Source organism: Nelusetta ayraudi, unplaced genomic scaffold, assembly GCF_046127955.1.
Source record: "Nelusetta ayraudi isolate G7.1 ecotype Tasmania unplaced genomic scaffold, CSIRO-AGI_Nayr_v1 ptg000021l, whole genome shotgun sequence".
Classification (NCBI taxonomy): Eukaryota; Metazoa; Chordata; class Actinopteri; order Tetraodontiformes; family Monacanthidae; genus Nelusetta; species Nelusetta ayraudi.
The window spans coordinates 3,526,149-3,542,500 of NW_027466071.1; the positions used below are offsets into that span (position 1 = coordinate 3,526,149).

Genomic DNA, 16,352 nt, shown 5'->3' on the forward strand with positions numbered 1-16,352 from the left:
AGGCTGACAGTGATGTAGTGAGCTGTTAAATTCCTCTGAAAGCTGATGGAAATCAACACACACACACACACACACACACACACACACACACACACACACGCCTGGGCGCCTGCACATTGACATGTTGTGGCCTGCAGCTGCCTCCATACCTCAGGTTTTTCATACACACCTACACACACGCAGAAAATCCCCTAAACTGACAGTTTACGGCTGTGTGCTGTCTAACTGGACACACACACACACACACACACACACACACACACACACACACACACACACACGCACAGACATAGAGAGAGAGCTCTTCATTGAAAGTCATACATGGCTGTTTATGCTGTAGCGCCACACTGTGACTGCAGGACGTTGCCGTCAGCAGCTGCGTTTCCGTGACAGTTTTTCACAAAATAAAAGCGCAGAATAAAATAAAAGCCATATTCCTAAAAAATAAAAAAAGTGCAGTTGTGATTTGCAGGTGTTTCCATTGAATGGTGTGAAGCGCATCAGCCGGAATTCCCGTCCTGCTAGATTTGACCAGAATTATGGTTGCATTTGTTTGTTTGTTTGTCTGTTTGTTTGTTTGTTTGTTTGTTTACGTTGATTTGAATGGTTGTTATATTTTCTATGGTTGTTATCTTGTATCTATATGGAACCTTTCAGCCACATTTGAGAGGTTTTTCCAAGTGGAGCCGTTTCCACATCACCAGGTTTTTATTGACATATTTAGGTTTCGCGCAATTCTAGGCGGAAAAAATGCAAAATCGTTGGATGCACTGACTTGACAATTTAGCTTACGTTAATAAATTTAATGTGGAATTCTTTCAATTTATTTCACATATCATTTAAAAACATTCTGCAGGTTTGTCCCATGCAAAGTCTTCTCAGTGTGGCGAGGTGATGGTGACTGTGAGGAGCAGCTCCTCCTCTCAGTGAGGGGGATGAAGCTCTGCAGTCTGTCACCAGGCTCTCATTAAAGCCAACTGTAATTGAAGCCGAAACATATTTTCCATGGGGCAAAAACCATCAGTGGTGTTTACTGTTAAAATGCCATCAAGTTCCAGCGTGAAGCTGCTGCTGCTGCTGCTGCTGCTGCTGAGGCTCATTACAGGGAGTGTGTCTACTCATGTGACCATGGGGATCTGGCAATGGGCCAATTTGCCAAAAATGTTTGACTATCCCTTTAAAGGTAACAACATAACTTCTATTAATCCCATTGTCAGAGGTGCTGCCAGCAGCCAGCCAGTGTTTGGCGGCGAGCTGCAGTTTATCAGCCTGCCTGGAATGAGTTTTGCTTTCTTTCATTTGAAGAACATGTGACTCAACAGGAAAATGACTTTTCCAAACAGCTCCTTCCCCCCCCGAGTGTATCTGCCGTAAATGACCTTGACAGTCATTGGGTTTTAGGACTTTGAGTTTCCTCCTCCGCAACTGTATTAGTCCTTTTATGCGTAATGAAATTCACACATACACTAAAGGCGTGATTAGCATATATATTGTATTGACACAGTGGCAATATGTTCTCTCTTTCTTTATCTATCTGTCTTTTCTTCTCCTTGCCTTTCATTTTTCTCTTGCCCCCCCCTCCACCCCCACCCCCCCCCCACCCCCTTTCCGCGTGTTGCCGTAGCACTTTGAAGTTCGGCGTCGCTGTTTTGTGTAATTTTTATCTGCGCGGCACACGGTCGGCACATTGCTGCGATTATTTACAGTAAGTGGGGAGGAAACAACAGTGGCGCTGACAGACAGAGGCTCACTCTGCTGTTCCGCCGCTCGGCTGAAGCTGCTATTTGTTGATGTACAGTGACAACAGCAGGATTCATAACAACCCTCACAGCTTACACTAAGACAGCGCTCCCATATCTCCCCCCCCCCCCCCCAATTCTCTATTTCCATTTATCGTTTTATTTTTTTCCAGTGTGTATTATTATTACTATTATCATTTGTTCTTCCTCGGCGCCTGGGTCCGACTCTGGATAAGCCTCTGGCCATTATTTTTGGGGTGCTTGACAGTCGCAGGTCCTGGAAGCGTCCACTCAGTGGATCAGCTTCTTCATGAGTTTCCTCGTGCTGTGATGGACCTTCAGGACCTTTAGGAAAGCAGGCCCTCACTGCTCTGTTGCTTTGCACAGTGGAGTAACACTGCTCTGCATTTTCTACACTCACTGCTGTTGCTCAGCCTGAGGAGACCAGACTAGCCCCCCCCCCCCCCTCTCTCCCTCCCATTCATGGTGTCCATTAACGCTCCCCTGTCTCTTGCCAGCCATTCACACCTCGCACAGAAGACAGAACATACATACACATCCAGGGACTGTGTTAAGTTTCCGTGGTTACCGAATGCCTTTTTCATTGACTGTCCGTTACCATGGAGGTGAAAGGATGAGAGAATTATTAGAGGAGAGGAAAAGAGGGGGATCTGGGGGAGCGAAGGGGCTGAAGGAGATAATGTAAGAAAGGGAAAAACAAGGGAATACAGGGCTAACGGCGGACATGAGGAAGAGGAGGAAGAGGAGGAGGAAGAGGACAGGGCGGTTAGTTAAAGAAAAGAGAGGAGAAGCAGAGGTGAAAAAAAGAATGATAAAAAGGACAAAGTGAGCAAAAGAAGAGACTGGAGAAGAGAGGAGAAGTGGTAATTTTCTAAGGAGGATATGAAGAGGGGACAGTAAATGAAGGAAATGATGAGGTGAAAGGAGGAGGGAGGTGACCACTGGGAGTGATGGAATGAAAAGGAAAAATGTTGCTGAAAAGGGAAGGAGGGAAGAATGTGGCCATCAAGTCGGGCCGAGAGATTCCTGCTGGAGCTCCTGGTGTAGGCTGTGTAACTGCATAAGAGGAGGTGAATGGATATATGTATATGTGCATATACATATATATATATATATATATATACACACACACACACACACACACCCTATGTACACATATTAGGGATATATACACACACGTGCAATTATAATTATGGAGGAAACAATAAAAGTGTAAAATAACTCAGAAACGTTTGAATTGAAATTCTTCATCCTTTCACTGCCTTTAAAGAGGGGACAGGGGGTCTATGTTTAGTACCTGTTAACATGGAAACATGATCATAAACAACAGATTTCACGAAGGACCTACAGATTGATCTGTTTCATTGGGAAAAGAAAAGTTCTGCAACCAAAAATGTACTTTTGCCATCTGGTCCTTGGAACGAGTGAAACATTCGCTCTCTCAAACGACCTCATCTTGATGAACGTGCATCAGCTGCAGCTCCTAGCACTGTGCTTATTCCAATCTTTTAATTTGTACTCCGCCGGTCAGTGCAGATAACAGGCAGCATGTTGGGATGCGGCAGCAGCAGTGGCGGGGCCAACAGGCGGCGACGGTGACAGCAGCAGCAGTTAAAGTCAGATCATAATCACACGGACGAGACCGACAGGAAGAGACGCAGGCGAACAAAAGGAAAATGATTCAACAGGAGTCGGTTCGAGCCGCTGCAAAACGTGTGCGTGTACGAGCGCACACACACACACACACACACACACACACACTCACACACACACACACACACACGCGCGCGAGGCCGCATTTCATTTTGTGTCGATGTATATCGGTGTATTTAGCTGCGAGAGTCTGTTCCAGAGACAGAGGCAGAGTGCCCCGAGTCTCCATTACAAGGACAATATTTCCTGTCATATCTGATTTCAGTCAGGAGAGGGGGGGGAGGGGGGAGGAGGGGGGGAGGAGGGGTGGTGGTGGGGGTGCAGGGTGGAGATGACAGGGAGGCCAGCACACAGAGACGCACACAGGGACAGTTAATGGGAAGCCAGTTTTCAACAAATCCAACATTAACAGATTAGAGATCAAGAGTTTTCATTAGTCTGGATTAAACCAGCCGGTCTGAGCCGGTTTCATCTGTCAGGACTCTCAGTTCACCCTTTCATAGGAGAGAAACAAAAGAGTGTGGACCAAGAATAAGATTTGTGGCGGTCAGATTTTTTTAATTTTTTTTTATTATCATTTTATTTGTGGAAACGCAAAAAGACAAAAGAAAGACTAAAGAAAGAAATGTTTTGAGAATTTGAGAATCATGTTGTTCTATTTTTCTCTTTGATTACTTGTAAAAAAAAATATTCCGTCTCCTCCTCCGTCCAATCACAACGCGCCATTTTCACTGCTCAGTGAAGTGAAGCCCAGGTTCCGTGTGTAATATTTGCCTCTTTTACTCTCCCTTCCTGGACTACGGTGGCCTGCACACCCAAACCTGGATACCGGGTCCACCTTCTTCTGCATTCGTTTATTTGAAGACGCCAGCGTTCACCCTAAACACCAAACACTGTGCTGTCAGGCAGCTGGATTGTCCCCACCGGGCTTCCTTAGAAATATGCTGGTGCAAGATGTGTGCAGCTAACTGGGAGCAATCGTACATTCTTCTATATTCATATATGACAACCGTTTTAAAGGTAGAAAAAACAAGTTGCTTTTTTTTGCACTGCGATAATACACTTGTACAGTATACTGAGCTTTTGCCAGTACAAAAATCCAAAAATGAATCCTACACACTGGACTTTCAGTGACTGTGCAGTTCTGTCACATTATTTAACTCCTTGTGGCTGCTGTTAGAGAGCTGTGGCAGGTTAGTGGGCCCCGGGGGAGCCAGGAGCCAAACCTGACAAGACGTCTACCTGGAGGCTTTATTCCCCACGGTGAAGCCGCTCTGTTGTCGTGTCGGCTGAAGCCTCCAACACCTAATGCATGGAGCACAGTGTTTCTGATTGGGAAAAGTGAAGCTCTCGCAGCTTCAACTCTGCTGTTTCCACAGTGTTGGAGCACAAAGTGGTCGTCTCGCCTTTCCCGGACATTTCCACGACATTTATTTCAAATCGCGTCGAGAGAAACAATGAAGCCGCTTCCTCCTCAGCGTTACATGCAGATCTTAAGATGCAGCGCCGGCAGAGTGGAGATGCATAAAATGCAGTTGTTTTCCAACTTTGCCAGTAAAGGGAATCTTCTCCCCGCGGATTCCTGCGCCTTTTGAGAGGTCTCTATCCCGCCAAAATCACGGTTTCAAGAGCAGCGCTCCACAAAGGAAAGTCACCCCGCCCGTCTCTCTCCCAGAGTAACGCACACTGTGACTGTCTCTCTGTCTTTCAAGCACATTTTAGTTTTTGCCCTTCAACTCGGTCTTCAATCCACATCTCAGATCTCGACTTCCGCGATGTTTGCCCCCCAAAAAACTTCAGACTGGGATTTATTTCCTTTTCAACAAGTTGACGTTGTTTTTCACTTCCCCTTGACTCTGAGGGAACGGTGGAGGGGAGGAGGGGGGCGGGTAGGTTGTGGGAGGGGGGGTGGAGGGACGGGATGCAGACGAGGAGACGGCGAGAGCCAAAATTGGAGTGAAGCAATAAATGCGCTTGGAGAGAAATTGTCGCCTCTCGTGTGGACTTTTCTGCAGCGTGGCAGAACGACTGCGACGGCGCAGACAGAACAGAGACCGCGGGGGGGTGGTGGTGGGGGGGGTTTGAAACAGCAGACAGAGGAGGCCAAAGATGCGACAGCGTCATTTGCATAACGTATGGCGTCTCCTCCAATCAGAGCGCCGCGGGCAATCGCCTCTCATTGGCTGTAAATGAAGGGCAAAGCAACCACAGGCGACACCTCAGTGAATTATTAACAAAGAGCATCTCTCTATTCATCATTTTGAGCGGGCACGCGCACACACACACACACACACACACACACACACACACACACACACACACACACACACACACCCAGATAGCTGTATTAGCACAGATATGAACGGAGACGGACAAGAAGAGGAAAGACGGATCTGTCCTCCTTTATCAGCAGCAGCGTTTCTCACCAGCGCTGCTGCACTGGGTTGCTTTCACATTAAGCCAAATGGTTTTTTATCAGCATCGCTCCTCCTCTGTGTATTCAAATGAGTTCTTTAAGGTTAAGCTGCTGCTCCGTTCTTGCAGGAACCAAAACCTAAAGCTTGCACTTCCCAGTAGCACCCGGCATTGAGGTGAAGTCCACCAGGAAGGAGAGGAGTCGGTTCGATGCACAGTTGTCAGTTGGCATTGCAGTCGCTCATGATGACGGTGGCGGGCCGTGCCTTTCATTACATGAACTGATACACCTCATGGTGGCATCAATACTGCCAAAACTCAAACAGAGGTGGCCGTTTTAACACATTGGTCAACAGAGTCCTAACAAGTCCAGCAAAAGTGCACAATGCGTGTCAATAAAGTTTGTCCAATAAGCTGCACATTGTGGCCATCTCATTAAAACACCATCGAGACAATAACAGCACAAACTGCTAATTGAAAATAAAAGCTGTTTTTGAGGATCAGCGAAACAGTAATCAACAATAACTTTATTGACATCACACATTGCAGACAATTCGGCACAATTACCTCCTCCAACTTCGGCCATGGTGGGTTTGGTCGAGTTAGCTAACAGATCACCGGGGTTGGATAAGTCTGTCCGGCTCTCATGAGTGATTATCCAATCACAGTTCAGCGACCCCCCCACCCCCACCCCCGCCCAACCCCCCCACTGTGTGATCTTGGCTTGTTGCAGAGTTCAGAAAGCTTCACACGTTCCCTGTTTGCTCCACGTCTTCTGAGAGACATCCCTGTTACTGAGACACTCCAACACTTTCCATGTCTGACTCACCAGTTTAATCTCACATTCATTCATTCATTTCCATCTAAAGTTGCTGTTATAGACCAACAGTGTCGATTAAACGGCTGCCCAAGTGCGGGGGGGGGGTCAGTGGAGTATCGTCAGTCGATGGATAATGGCCGCGTGTGTGTGTGTGTGTGTGTGTGTGTGTGTGTGTGTGTGTGTGGAAGGAGAGAGAGGGCGACCAAGCTGAAGAAGCAGCTGTGTTCTCTTCCTACTGACTCCCTGTGAATGTCAAAGAGCTGCACGGGCGCCGGACCTGTCAGTCAAAGAGCCAGCGTGCACGTTGGTACGACCATGAGGATGTGTGCGTGTGTGTGTGTGTGTGTGTGTGTCCGAGAGAGGGAGCGAGGGAGAGAGTGGGGGTGCATTGTGTGTTTCCACGGGATCTGTGTGAACAGTGGTGTGTGACAGAGAGAGAGAGAGAGAGAGAGAGAGAGAGAGAGAGAGAGAGAGAGAGGGAGAGAGAGAGAGTTTATTCTCAGTCACGGCGTTGAGCTTCTACATGCAGCACTTTCAAAAATTCTAATAATTATTGCACTGGTCCAATTAAAACCTGGCTATTAAAATGCAGGCAACCTCGATCGCTCGACTAAATTGGAAGTTGCTAAAAAGTTGGAAAAACACACCTGGAAAATGTGGCCGGTAATGCCGGACTGGAGTTTGATGAGTTGGAATGACCACGAGGAGCAGCAGCAGCAGCAGCAGCAGCAGCAGCAGCAGCAGCAGCAGCAGCAGCAGCAGCAGCAGCACTTCGCTCTCCTGCTTTTGCTTCATCAAAGGTCCAGAGTGTAAAACTTGGATGGATATATGTTTTTTATATTGGTAAAAGCTGCACATGACGTCCATAAATACATTGATAAAAATCTGTAAATCGCGGTCCAGTAAAAGTCTGTATGTTCGTCAGGAAGTTTTCAGGAGACACAGGAAGAGAAGAACCACTGCTGTTAGTGAACACACCTGCAGCTGGTAGACTGTGTGTGTGTGTGTGTGTGTGTGTGTGTGTGTGTGTGTGTGTGTGTGTGCCATCAGCAGGGATTCAGGGCGGATCTGGTCTTACCTCTGAGCGCCTGCAGTGAAACCTGCCCTCTCTCTCTCTCTCTCCCCCCCCCCACCCCCCTCCCCTCCCCCCCGTCTTTCTCTCTTGTTTACTGTGTCCTGCTGGGATGTCTGGCGCTGCAGAGGTGCGGCGCAGAGTGAGAATAGAGATTGTCTTGTCTTCCTCCACCTCCCGCCACTCTGCCTCTTTCTTCCTCCTCCTCCTCCTCCATCTGCTTGTCTTTCCACCGGACAGAAAAAAATAGCTTGTTGTTAGAAATGATAATGGGGCTTTATAAAAAACAAAGGACACACACAGAAAATGACACCCAGGAATAAAACACTTTTCTGTGCTGCTTTGCTTTTTCTTTTTTTTTTTTTCTTTTTTTTTTTTGCTTGACTTTTTGGCCCCTTGAAGCTCTCAGAAAGCCCCTCGCGTGTGTTTCTCTTCAGCTTCTTTCTGACAGTTGCCTCACATGGTTTATTATCAAATGCAACGTCTGAATCCTTTTTGCAAGATCTCACGCTTTCTTGAAACGCAGCTTGATTTGAAATACGTCTTTCTGCAGGCTTTTTTTTATTGCGACTCAGGTGAGCGAAGGAAATAAATCTGTGAATAAAGCAGCGGCTTGCTGTGTTGAACTCCTGCGAGTGCTGAATCACTCTGATGAAGTGATCGCTGCCTCTCAGAGCCACCGACTCTGCTGTACGGTGACTACAGTCAACAGCCTCTGGCTTTGCCTCTGCTCACACTCGACTCACTCTTGCACGCTCTGGTCGTTCACACGGATGTACGTGAGACTTTGGTGGCCGCGTCTTCCCCGTCTCGTCCCCACGCCGCCGCCGTCTTCAGTCCCTCGTCAGTTCCGTCTCCGACGGCGACTCTTCCCTTCCCTCGGCTTCCCTCTCCGACTCGTCTCTCCGGCAGAAAGAGAATCTCTCATTTTACAGGTGAATCGGCCTCTCAAGGACGGCTCCGGCCGTCCAAACGCAGAGCCGTGTCTCTGCTGCTCCGCAGACCGAAAGGCACGCGTGGGCAACAGAGGGAAAAAAGAAAAAAAGAAAGAAGCTAAAACGCATTTGATCCGCAGCTTTATCCTGAAATAACATAAAAAAAAACCAGACGTATCGCTCTTCCGATTTTTCTTTCTCTTGGAAAACCCGCTCCGACACATTCCACACGCTTTTTTAGAGTCACCGCTGCAAGTAGGGTGTGTGTGTGTGTGTGTGTGTGTGTGTGTGTGTGTGCGTGTGTGTGTGTGTGTTTTAAATCACACGGCTAACGTCAGCCGTTCCCAGTTTCTCATCAAATTTCACACGGACAAACGGAACGGCCGACTTTCCACAGTGTGAGGTCAAGTGGAGACTTCTGCCGCTGCTCGGACACGGAAAATGGAAAAAGGGTCCGTGTGTGTGTGTGTGTGTGTGTGCGTGTGTGTGTGCCGGCACTCCTGCCTGTGACTGGATGGAGAACGTATATGCTTCTTCATGCTTTTATGCACAGATTTATTGTGCTTGAGTGTGTGTGCATAAATTGAACATGCTCAGAGCCACCTGAGCTTTTATGTTTCTCTCTCTCTCTCTCTCTCTCTCTCCCTCCAAGAGAGGGAATATTGAGTGCTCCTACCTGTAAATGTCAGGCTGCTGTCCTCAGTGGCTGACAGCTAAGAAATCAGCTGTAAATCAGGTCGCTAGCTCTGCTAAAGAGGTGATTAATAAACATGTCATCTCGGCGTGAGCGTGCGCGCAGGTGCGCAGGTGCGTGCGAGTCGGAGACGGAAGAGGATAAAGAGGGTCGCTGCCGCTGTGGCGGAGAGAGAGAGAGAGAGAGAGAGAGAGAGAGAGAGAGAGGCAGTGGACAGAGGGATGTGACAAAGAGGAAGATGATTGATCGTGACAGGAAGCGACCTGGCCAATGAAATAAGAGCGTTTTGTTTGTCGACTTAGCGTTGCCTTTTTGTTGCCATGAATCTTCCAGGTCCAATGAGATTAGAATGGGGTTTTTTTTTTCCTCCATTGTGCGTCTCTGGCGTTCACCTCGGACTGGGCCGCCTGAGTCGGCGCCGCAGAGCAGCAGCCGGAACATTGCTCAGTTTTCTGTGTAGCTGAAACAAAAAGAGAGAGAGAGAGAGAGAGAGAGAGAGAGAGACGCTGGAGCGTCGCCCTTCATCACACTTAGCGCTGCGGCCGCGTCGCTCTCTAATGGAGCTTCATCCATTTCAAATGACAGAATCCATTACGGCCGCTCTGCAGCGCAAGTGTTCCGTGCTCTGGATTTATTCTTATTTGCTGATAATGTTTGCAAACTAAACCGAGCCGCGTTTTCTTCCACCCCTCCCTTCCTCCTCCTCCTCCTCCTCCTCCTCCCCCACCTCTCCACCTCCTCAGGCTGATGATGGAGCGGAGGAGGCGTCGCGTCAGAGTTTTTAAATAGAAATATAAACACATGTAAATGCAGCTGCGCTTAAAGAAATGATTATTACAGTTTGAGGCGTAATTGCGGCGCGGAGGCGGCGCAGGAGGGGGTTCTGCTGAACACGGGCCGCCGCTGTTGTTTCAGCAAGGTGACTGAGCAGAGGACGCGCGAACGCCGAGAGCTGAGATTTACTAACCTGCTTCGCCGTAATAGGCTGCGCGGTTATTTATCGCAGCTAAAAATGGCTGCAGACGTCGTGCACGTTTGAACCGAGCAGAGCAGCAGAGTGACTGCAAGAGCTGCGGGGAATTTCCCTTGGAAATCGGAGGCGGTCCAATACGCAGCGGCAGGCGGCGCATTTCACTAACGGGCCTTCAGTGACGTCACGACCTGAATGAATGCACCTCACAATACCATCGGTCAGGACACCGTTGAAAAAAAATAACCTGGGATCGTGAGATGCTAGTTAGCGAAGCTGTAATAATTCCAGCAGTCGTCCTGCTGCTGGAGCTTCGACAACTTTTTACCAAAAATGCATCGTTGCCCGCTGAAATATGATTGGATTAAAAACTCTGCTGTAATATAACCACACTGGAACCAAGTGGATCTTATACGACACGCGCTATATTTCATCCAGAGAACTATTGAGAATAACTATATTATGGTTTTTCAGAGTGCTTCTAGGCCAACAGGTCTTGCTGGCCTTGCTGGCTTTGCTGGTCTGGCTGGTCTGGCTGGCCTTTTTGGTCTTGCTGGTCTTGCTGGCCTTGCTGGCCTTGTTGGTGTTTCCCATTCCCATTACGTCAGTGTAATGGATTACAGTCACTCATGTTGCGTTAAATGGCGTAACACCATGACTGTCACCTATTTTTGCAACTACACAACTTGAGAGACGAGTTCTGGACCAGAGGGAAAAACCTAGACTTGATGAAACGCGCTAACAACAGTTTTTAATCTGCAGCCTGAACAAAACAGACTGACTTGGGTTCTTAACGGCACTACATGCGCTTCCAGCGCTTCCCCGCCTACACACAGCGAGCGGCCGTTGTCAGAACTCAGCTCCCAGTTGTTTTGTACGAGAAGATTTGAGTGAGACGTGCTGATGAACAGCTGTCACCGCCGCCTATGCGTGCGCATCTGTGGGAACGCGTTTTCCCCGGCAGAGATACAGGGGAGTCGACGCTTCCTGTTCTGTCTGATCACGCTGCTGTAATCCTCCCACAACACCCAGTCCTTCGTCTCCCTTGCAGAAGTCTGAGCCGTCTAAGCTTAAGTATATACAGACGCAGCGAGGGAGGAACTGTAGCTGTGAGGAGCAACAAGTCAGTCCCGTCCCCTCATTGAGACACAGAACTCTGGAAGATGGAGTCTGAGTGGAGACAAAATCCATTGATGTCAGATATATTCTCATCCTCTACGATTCTCAATCGGGTCATGAACTACGTAGATGTGTTTTTATTAGCGGAAGCCTGTGCGTTCCCTCGCAGGCTTCCGTACTCAGCTCCAGTTCCTTTAATACTTCCATGGGTGCAAGGCGCTGTGCTGTCAAGCCTAAGTGAGTCGCTGCCCACGAATCTCGCTGCTGCCGCTGAGTCACCAGCTGCAGTTCCATGACAGCAAAACGATGGTTTGATTGAATGGTGTGAAGCAAATCTAGTCAAATCTCGTCCGCTGAGATTTGATGAGCTTTTACCTTTGCTTTTTGTTTACGTGAATGCGATATACCTCCACATGGATCCGTGTGAAAACACACCTCATGAGAACCTTTCAGCCATATTGGAGAGGTTTTTTCCAAGTGGAGCCGTTTCCATCACCACTTTTTATGGCCGTATTTAGGTTTTGCACAACTCTAGGGGTGATGGAGACGCAGCTACCGTGTGCCCTCGACCCCGTGCTTCACTGCAGAAGGTAGTTTTCCAGAATTTTCTTCACGCGTCATAATGGTACAACGTTATTTTTATGGTGTCCTTCATTGACTTGAGTGAGGCCAGCAGGCTCAACGTGGTCCAACACAGAATGAACTATTTGTATGTTGGAGAGTGTGTGTGTGTGTGCGTGCGCGCGTGTATTTGACCCCGCCCCCAACGTGTTTGAACACACCCGTAACAAACGGACGAGACGAGCTCCACCAGCCGGTGAGCATGACCGTGCCCGTTTGTCTCCGCGTGTGCGTGTCACACGTCTGCGCGCCGGCCCCCTAAACTGACACACTTTCAATCACATGGTTTATTCCGGGGGGGAAAATTGTGGAGAAAAGAGGAACGCGGCGGCAGATTTCTGCAGCTCGGTGGCGCCGGTGGAAGGAGCCAGCGTTAGTTTCTTTCCTCCTCGCGGCTGGTGTTGGTGTGCTAGCGTGTGTGCATTCTAAGACAATACCCTGGTAGCCAATTTGGAATATATGGTGGGTCTTGAAAAATGGCCCAGATCTCCCCGTCGCTGTCTGCAATTTAGCTGCGCCGGCGCCCGGCAATAGCCATTGTGCTGCCTCCCGCCACTGCCTGCTCCTGCCTGATGGAGTGTGTGTCTGAGCCGTAGTGTGTTTGTTTAGCTGCCTATGTGCATCTCGCTGGCCATTTACCCATAAGTCTGAGCGAGTGTGTGTGTGTGTGTGTGTGTGTGTGTGTGTGTGTGTGTGTGTGTGTGTAGGCAAGACAGACATCTGCGTTTATACACGGGTTATTGAATTTCCGCACGCGCGCAAGAAGTTGTGCGTCTGCATCGGCAGTGTTTATTTAAGGTGGGGGTGCAGTTGGTTTTCAGTTTGATGCAGCGAGGTGACTCTCACCACTCTCCAAAAATGACACCCAGTGCACCTGAAGGCACCAATCTGGAACTAATGGGCGGATTGATGGAGCAAAAAAAATAAATAAATAAATAAAAACAACAGCAAGAAAACGGATAACAGAGTGAGGGAGGCGGCAGAGGAAGAGCCAAGGAGGAGAAATCTTTCCAGAATGGAAAGCAGAGGTTTTGGTGTAGTGGCGTGTAGGATGGCCAGGGACATGATTGAGGAGGGGCTGAAGGAGAGGAACATTAGGTAGAGGAAGAAGAGTGGATGGAGGGAAAAGAAGGTGGAGGAGTGATGGTTGACTAGAACGTCTTTCGAAAGGTTTAAAGCGATTCCTCCGGTCACGTTTTTGAATTTTTTTGTTTTTGCAGTGACGATTTTACCAGTTTACCTCTTCAACTCATCCAACCATTCACAATCAATCAAAATAAGCAAAAGAGCGAAATGTATCTACACGGTTATGTCCCAATACCAGTGAGACTGTGTCCATCAGTGGAGTCAAAATGGAATAATGGCTTTTATTTTATAAAGCACAGCATCCAAATGTAGACTGGAAGTGACAGATTCATGAGAAGCAGCAAAGGCAGAAATGTGCTGTTGCGCTGCTATTTGCAAATGAGAGACGCACAGGTTAGCTCCATTAGCGACTCGGATGATGTGAGTGTGAATGCGTGTGCGCTTGTTTTGTCTCTCGGTGATAAATGAACTAGTTGTCAACAACATATGGGACGAGTTCCAGACGCCCACAACCCTGAGCGTTGGAAACAATAGAGTTCATGCAGAGTATTTAGTACAGTGATGGAGAAAAGTGGAAACAATGTGTGATGACGTATGCAGGAATCATGTTGCTTTCATATCAATTGAAAGTCTTTGAGGCCCCACGGTATTAAAACAAAACATTAAAACACTGACAAACATCTATTTCATGACTTAAGTAACCATCAATACAGGTTCCGTCAAGTTCGGACGGCCGGATTCAAAAGCCTAACGGGCCGCACACGGCCCCCGGGCCATAGTTGGCCCCGGCCTGTACTAGCTTCCGCCAGCAGCCATTGTCCAGGAGCAGAGTGCGAGCTGAATGGCTGACCTGGTTGCATGAATAGGTGCGCAGTCTGCTTGATTATGGCTTCAAAAGACGGACGGCGCCGCTTTAAAAAGCTCGGCGACGTCCCGGTGAGAAGAAACACAACAAGACAAACACGTTTTCCACCTCCACGCCGCAGCTCTTTTCAGCGGGAGAGAAAGAGCCGCCGCCTGATTGGCTCCCGCCTCACCACGCTTTCCCTCGCTCCTCTCCTTCACCTCCTTTTGTTCTCCGTCAGCGGCCCTTTTTTTTTTTTTTTTCCCCATTTGTTCCCAGTGTTTTATCGGGATAGTGAGCGGCGAGAACAATGCTTCCTCCTCTCGCTGCTGATGTCCTTTCCTTTGTGCCGCCAATCGAACTTCCATTTGTCTGTTGCTCGGACGGGAAGATGGGGTGGGGGGGCGGGGGGGGAAAGTAAGAGAGAGCAAAGCAAAGCTAACGGAGGAGCCGCTTTACTGATGCGGTTTCCTTTTCCTCTGAGCCGTTACACTGGATGACGTCAGCCCTTTGTCACACTTTCTTTTTCTTCACCTGTCGTTCGCCGACGCCTGACTTGTGAAGTCTGTCGAAACGGAAACGTGACCCCCGGATTTGGCGATGATGCAACACCAGCGGCGGCCCGTGCATTCCAGTGATGTCATACTTAGCCCAGCCTAGGCTCGAGAACCCATTACATCACCTCCACAGAGGGGGCCGAGTCCAGCCACACTTTCAGGTTGTGTCGCATTTAAATCATAATTATGACCCAGTAATTTCCACTGATGCTGTCAAAACTTCCAAAATAAAAGGCGATTTTTCAAAGATTTCCACCAACACTAAACTCTGTGAACTTCGACTCAGGTCCAAACTGGTCCAATAAACTGAGCATTGTCGCCGATTCGCATGAGACCAAGGACACGACAATGAAAGAAACCAATGAATTGTTAAATGATCAACCAATTGAACATGGACAGGAGCCGACTGTGTCGCTTCTGAACACAAGCTAGCTGAAACATGATTGGGTAAAAACTCTACCGTGATATACAACAATGGAAGCAGCACAACCTGGTGGATATTATCTAGCGTGAAAAGAACAGACTATGGAGCGTAACTTTATTTTCATATTTCCGGGGAAACTTATTTTTCTGAGTCGGTTTCGGCCAGCCGAGAAGACCTCGCTGGCCCTGACGGCGCCCCCTATCGTGCAACACGATGTTTCCAGGTTTCTAGCCCTGCGATTTGCCAACTGATGTTTGAGACGATGAGTCGAGTTTTGCCTCTCATGAAACTTGTTGTCCAGTCAGCGAAGTATCACCAAGGACAAACCTGCCACTTTCTCCTCATCTTCTTAGTTTAGTTTCTTTTATTGTTTTTTTGGGGGGTGATGGGGCAGGTGGTGCAGGTGCTGCAGGTGGGGGTGGAGGGTCGGGCCTCCTCCTGCTGCTGACGGCGTGCGACGCGCCGCTCCCCAGTGAGTCATTCATCCAAAAGATCAAATCTAAAAGTAATACAGTGTCTGGATTCTGGCGTCTTGGCAGTTTAATTTGAAAAGCACCCCCGCCCGCCCCCCCCCCCCCCCCCCCCTCCTCCCCCGCCTCCTCCTCCAGGTTCCGACGCTGCCCTCGCCTCACCCTGGTCTCACCCTGGCCTCACCCTGGCTTCTGGCCCCTGACAGGAACAGTAGCGGGCGGCTCGCCTCAGAAAACTGTGTTTTACAATAATACTTGTCCACAAAGCAAGACCGACAATGTCAATGGTTTTATGGTGCGCTACGCCGTGCGGCTAATGTTCTCCCGCGAGCCGGCGCCGCTCCGCTGCCTCTCACTCGCTCTTCCACCCCCCCCGACCCCTCCCCCGCTGTCTCTCTGCCTCTTTTCCCCCGCCTCCCCCCTCCCTCCCGTCTCTCTTTTATTCCGGCTGGCTCTCTCTCTCCCTCTCTTTCTCTCTCTCTCTCTCTCTCTCTCCCTCTCTCTCTCTCCCTCTCTCGCCCTGTGAAAAATCCATTGCGGCATAGGTTTTGACAGCCTGTCTTTGGTGGGTGTGTAAAATTCAAATAATTCACTGCTGCGCGTAGACACTCACTTTGGGGCTGCTTTGTGTTTTCTATTTGACTCTGTGTCACTTTGAATCCCAGTTGGAAGGTTTAGCTTTGCACAATGAAAATGATAGAAATAAATAAAGTCATGGAGGTGAAGTGTGTGTGTGTGTGTGTGTGTGTGTGTGTGTGTGTGTGTGTGTGTGTGTGTGTGTGTGTGTGTGCGCGCACGCGTGAATATATGTGCATATACATATGTATATGTGTGTTGATATATATATATACGTATTTATATATGTATGTATATGCATATATTTATCTGTAGCAGCGTTCCAATGACATTTTT

At 48.6% G+C, this 16,352-nt stretch overlaps 1 protein-coding gene across 2 annotated transcripts in view; it reads left to right on the plus strand.

Annotated features, from left to right (window-relative positions):
- npas3 (neuronal PAS domain protein 3) overlaps nt 1-16,352 on the plus strand; it is a 240,477-nt gene that overhangs the window by 52,462 nt on the left and 171,663 nt on the right. The gene's annotated exons all lie outside the window — the stretch shown is intronic.